Below are 6417 nucleotides of genomic sequence, written 5' to 3'. Positions count from 1 at the left end.
CAGCCTGCACACTGAAAGGTCGCTGGTTCGATTTCCAGTCAGGGCACATGCCTAGGCTGCTGGTTTAACCCCTGACCCCAGTGTGTACGGGAGGCAACTGATGGCTGTTTCTCTGTCTCTCTCCCCCCCGCACCTGCACCTTGCTCTCTCTCTCTCAAATCAGTAAACATATACTCGGGTGAGGGGAAAAAAAGAGAAAACAGAGAAATAACAATTAGCATCATCTGTCAGTCCTCTAGTACTTGTTGCTGCTGGTACGCATCAGCAGATGGATGACTTCATGCAGCAAGCTTCCCGGACCACCTAGGAGGGCAGGAGAAACCTTGCTGGCCTGCGCTTCACCATGATTTGTGGGAGGAGGCACTCACTTTGGTATAAAAAACTGTTAGACCCTGGAATAAGATGTCATGGAATACCACTGAAAAGGGTGTTTAAGTGCCCCTTTTTCCATACTGGAGTCAAATAAACTGTGGGCTACTGAACATAACAAAATACATTTTTTAATGTTTATATTCCCATTATTCAGTTAATAATTTTAATAACTATATTTATTCCAAATATACGTGTGCTAGGTCCACTCAAATAAGACAGGAAATAATGGGATTAAAGGGACTGACAGAATAATAAAGAAATTCAAGAGGAAGAAAACTGATGATGTGTCTCTATTAGCTTTCTCTCAATGGGAGGTGGCTGAACAAAGGAAATGCTGAACTTCCTCAAAGGGAAGCAGAGATTTAAAGCATAAATATACAGAAGACTAGGACTCCCTTCCCTCCCCAGCATAAAAGAAAAGTCAGTTGTGCTGGACTGAGGCACAGATTGGACCTCAATCCCTTTTTTTTGAACACGGCTGGGAAACTTGGCCAAAGACAGCAGGTGAGCATCAGGTGTCCCGCCAGCAAGCACGGGGCCTAGGGCAAGTCAGACGCTTCAAGTCCACAACACTCAGTCACCAAGGTGAGAACAAACAAGGCATCCCTAGCTCCCAAAAGGTGGACTGGCTTTTCCAAATTGCTCGTTTCCCCCATGATAACTACTTTTTAAAGAAGCTCCTAATCACTGCCCTGGCAGAGTGGCTCAGTTGGAGTGTCATCCCTATATACCAAAGGGTCAAGGGTTCGATCCCCTGTCAGGGCTCACACCGAGGCTGCCAATGGACCCCTGGCCGCGGTGTGGCTGGGATGCAACGGATGTTTCTCTCTCACATCAGTATCTGTCTGTCTCTCTCTTTCTCTCCCCCTTTCTCTCTCTCTAAAAATCAATAAACATACCCTCTGGTGAGGATTAAAAAAGCAGCAGCAGCTCCTAATTACAACTGACTGTGATTATAACACATTTTCCTCCTTAAGAAAACGACCAGGAAAACCTAGAATAGTGCAATAATCTATATTTAGTACTGAATAGAAATGGAATTATAAAATGAACCAGCCTACCTAAAATCATAATATGGATTTTTTAAAGTATTCTCGAGGTGAATTTTCACTAGCTCAACCCCTAATTCGAAGACTTTAACACAGCATCCCCAAACAGCATGGCTTGCTGGGTAAAAAGCACTACATTTGTTACCTTACTTGCTTAAGTTATCCCAACGTGTGGTTTCCAAAATAGTACTTGCTACTTACAGTGTTTGACCTGAGAATCATTTTGAGAAAATAAGACCTTAAGTAGATTTTACACACATTTAAAAATACTTCTAGATAGCATTCACAGACATGACTGTCTACAGACACATTTTAAACGTTTCGGCTACCAGGTAGGCAGAAGTTGTGAATATTCTCCATGACTAACGGTATCACGCCAAGCTCAGATTCCATGTTTTTGGTGAAACCAGATAAGATAAACCCCCACGGTGCCTTTGTAGTTGCTGAAAAAGACAATGAACGATCCTAAAGGCCATATGACCAATGGTTTATGAAAGAATAAAAGCAAAAGTAAAAGAAGCAAAATGAGTCTCTCCCTCCTGACAAACCTGCACACGCTCGTGTGTATACACCTAATACTACTATTTATTAGGAGGAAATCCCTAACACCAAAGCAGCTGGTGTAGCCGGTCCGTGTTTATATAAGCATCCCGGCGGCTCCGCCCTGGGCCCTCCGGTGGGACGCAGCAGCCGCCCCGGGAAGCTGCGCGCTCCCCGCACCCCAGCGCTTTCCAAAGGCCCGCGAGTCAAGGTCATGTTTGGAACTCTCGCCTTGCCCGTGTCGTCAGACAAAGCTCCCTTAAAAAACGAGGACCGTTTCTAAAATGCTTCTATTTCATACTCTTTATATCCCAGAAGGGATTTCTTTTGGGGGTGGGGGGCAGCAAACGTTCTGAAACGCTCTGTACCCTGACTCTATTCCTCAAGGGTCCCAACTGTTCGGACTTCCCAGCCCACAGTCGGCCTCGGTCCCCCGCCCACACCTGCGCTCGGGACAGCCGCGTGCAGGTTACAGTCAGGACTGCGACCCGTGGACGAACACATTTGGAGCGTGTCCCCCGGGGCGGAGACTGAGCACCAAGTAGTGAGGGAAGCCGACTGCGTACGTCGAGGGACTGGCAACGTCTACATCTCCAATCCCTTGCTCCCCCGAGGACTCGTGCTTTCCGGCAGCGGGAAGGGAGGGGGCGACAGAGTCCGGGCAGCCTCCGCGACACTGGAGCGCCTGCTGGGCGGCAGAAGGCTCGTCTTACCTCTCGGGACTGGCGGAGCGGCGGCCCGGGCCGGGCGAGCGTGGCGGCGAGGCGGGCGGCGGGCGAGGAGCCTCAGGGCCCGCGAGGCTGCGCGCCGAGCACCCCGCGCCCCGACTGCGCGCCCCGGCCCGCTGCGCTGGCCGACCGCGGCCCCACCCGGACCCGCCCCCGACGGCGCGAGGCGGAGGTGGGCGGCCCCGGGGGGGGGGGGCGGGAGCCTGTGCGAGCCGGCCCGGCCCGCCCACGTGTTCTGGGCAGCGCATCCTCTCCTGCCCGCGCCCCGCTGGCTCGCGGGGGACCGAAAACGGCGCAGGAAGCGCGCGCGGCGCGCCCGGGCCAGCGGGAGAGGGCGCAGACCCCTCCCCAAGACACGCGCAACCAGAGCCCGCAGAAGGGACCCGGGTTTTTAGGGGCTAGCCGGAAGTTTCCTGACTTTTCACATTCAGTCACTTCTCTCCCGGGCCATGTTCCTCTGGGGGGACGCAAAGGAAGCCAGTGAAGTGACGTAACTGGTGGGTTGGGGTCCTGGTTCCCCCAAACACTTGGCGTCCTAAATGTCATGGAAGCGTTTCAAAAGAAAACAGTTCCGTAAGGCACATACTCGTTAAAATAACATTTTAAAGACTCTAATCTGCAGGTTAAATTCTTTGTAAAAGAATACGAGAGACTGTCGTTCTGCCTTGTTTAACAGTTCTTGAGTACAGTGCAATAAATGTGCAATGCCGTTGCCCGTTGCCTTTTCTTTTACACAAAATACATCATTTAACAGACAAAACTAATTGTGGTAATAGAAGTCACAGCACAGTGGTGGCCTCCGGGGAGCAAGGGATTGGAAAGAGCCACCAGGGACCTTTAGGGATCACAGGTGAGTTCCGTCGGTCGGAGTGTGTGTTACAGGGGTTATGCACTTGTCGGAAGTAACCAGTTTAAGATCTGTGCATTTCACTCTGTGTAAAGTTTACCTCAATTTTTAAAACTCTTAAAACACCGCATTTGCACGTCCTTGGATCTATCGCTTCGTCTTTTGAAAGGTAGCACAATTACTCAGTCATCAGAGGTTGCCGGAGGTACCAAATTTGCTAATTCTAGCAGTACTCATTAAAATCCAAAGTTTCAAAAAAGGTTTTAAAGCCTTCATTCAAGTTCACTGCCAGTAGGGTTACCTAGACCAATATCCACTTATCAAGTTGGGATTCTTTGTCAACCACATGCCATGGTCCCTGGCATTTTCCTTTGCTGGTTTGTTTGTGTGTTTTTTTTAAAGGTTTTATTTATTTTAGAGAGAAAGGAAGGGAGGGAAAGAGCAGGAAACGTCAATGTGTGAAACATCCATAGGTTGCTTCTTGTATAGCCCCACTGGGGACTTGGCCTACAACCCAGGCCTGTGCCCTGATCGGGAATTGAACGGGCGACTTTTTGGTTCACGGAAGGACGCCCAACCCACTGGAGCCGCACGAGTCAGGGTGGTTCCTGGCATTTTCAATTGTGAAGCAAAAGCTCAGTGGAAAGACTGGGCTTTGGAGTTAGAGAAAGGTGAGATTGATTCCAGCCCGCTCTTGGGCAAATGACTTAATCTCTCCTTTCCTCCATTGTAAAAGGCTTATAGTATTCATTCTAGTGAAGCTTCTTGGTGATCAAATGAAATGTATAGAAGGTACCTTGCTCTGCATTTAATCTTTCAGACACACCTTGGAGACAGACCCAGTCTCCAAGGGGAGAAGGACCTAAATCCAGAGACAAGTGGCTGAATCGCTGTGCTTGGTCATTTTTACCTTAATTAGAATTCTTGCCAAACTGTATTACTGTCTTTCTTGGACAGTTAAAATAGTTTAAGCTTTTCTAAAAAGAAAGCAATATAGACAGGAAGGGAAGAAAAGCTTTCTAATGAACAGTGGTGCGGTCCCGTCAGAATCGAGCTAAAACAAGCTGGCGATCACGATAGCTTCAGCTGTCCTTCTGGGTGCTGACTGATCTTGTCCAAATTGTGTAAAATTTATTCACGGTCTCAAGAACATCCATTTATACAAAGAGAGAGACCTTCATTGCCCCAGATAATACTGAGAGAAAAGCTCTAACTGCTTCATGATTATCGAGACACAAGGAAGAACATGAAACAATGCACATTTCAGTGTAATAAGATCTTCCCTGTGTGTTAGCCTGGCTTTTCTGAGGTGCTCCTGCATCATGGACCGGGCCCATGTTATAAAATCTGAATAGACAACGTGTGTCTCAGGTAGGCTGGTCCTTGGTGAGTCTGGTTGAGAAGCTCTTGGTAAGTGGGTAAAGGACATAGATTTAAGTTTGCAAGTCACCTCATAACACATTATAATCCAAAAATCACTCAATTCAGTTAATGCTTTAACTAGAATACCATGTACAATCACTGACCTAGGCCTGTGGGAATTCAGAAGAAGGGTGGTTTGCGAATGCTTGAACTCAAAGAAACCCAATTTCTCTAGTTTCTCATGGCATTAAGACAACAATTAGAGAACGACACAAAATAAAGTGAAGTATATTGGACAGACAATAACTCTTAGGGAGTTTAGAAACAGTGGAGTCGGGCACTGGAAACAAATTTGTCTAGAGCAGGCGGGCTTGATTAGTGGGGAGGTGCGTGGAAGGAAGAAGGCAGGTGGGGTAGGCAAGGGGAATGCGCCTCAGAAACAGGAAGGGGGACATGTCGTGCTGCTCCCGTGACCCGGTGCCTTCCACCCACTGCTGAGTGCTTGGCCCTCGTGAGCCGTCCCCCGCGCTCTCCCTCGCCCACAGGCCTTCCCAGGCTCGCCCATCAGCACGGTGCGCGGACCCCTTCGATGGCACGCGCTTCATTCCCTCCTCGGTGAAGGTGCTCACGTGTCCGTATCCCCAGCGAGGCCACCCTCTGGGCAGGAGCCAGAGCTCGCTCACTTTTGTACCCACCCCCCACACGCGGCCCACAGCGCTCCTCACACTAAGCTGGAATGTAATAAAAAAAATCTAGTTTTTAATTGAATTGAATGAGAGAGGAAGTAGGATACAGTGAAGCCAAGTTACACTAGGTACATACATCAGAGTTCGTTCGTTCATTGTGTATTTATTGAGTGATTACTGTGTGCCAGGCCCGGTTCCAGGCTCTGAAGTTACATCCATGAACCAGACAGAAATCTCTGTCCCCTGTGGAGCTTACATCTGGCTCTATCACAAGAGATTAGATTAGCACTAAATTTACATACATTCAACCATACCTACCAGCCAAAAAAGAGACACACACATTTATATAGTTTAATTATCAGTGCCATAAAAGTCTATTGTCAATATGTAGTTTTTATTACATATTGTACTTACTAAGTTCATAAAATAGTCACACTCATGTATCACTAGGAATTCTAACGTAAGACTACATGTAGAACTTTATTGGCAATTTAAGAGAGTTTCAAGGATCATTTTGAGCATGTTCGATCTTACACTTAGCACAGTCTTTAAAATCTAACCACCTTGTAAGTTGTGACTGTACCACAGCAAAATGAAAACTTTGAGATGGTTGGACAAAGAAGAACCATTTCAAGTAGCTGCCCCTGAGAAGAGTGACATGAATCCACACCTGGTCACCTTCGTCAGATAGCAGGGGAGAGGTGGGGTCCATTCACATGAACACACACGGTCAGTCAACAGTGGTGTTTACATCAAGAACTTAAAACAAAAACAATTCACGAGCCAGTTGCCCTTCCTTTAAAACAGCTAAAACAGTAAGAGCTTGAGGTCAT

The sequence above is a fragment of the Pteronotus mesoamericanus genome, unplaced genomic scaffold (genome assembly GCF_021234165.1).
Source record: "Pteronotus mesoamericanus isolate MK-2021 breed Mesoamerican mustached bat unplaced genomic scaffold, CSHL_Meso_final contig_94, whole genome shotgun sequence".
NCBI lineage: Eukaryota > Metazoa > Chordata > Mammalia > Chiroptera > Mormoopidae > Pteronotus > Pteronotus mesoamericanus.
This window is presented reverse-complemented; position numbering follows the sequence as displayed.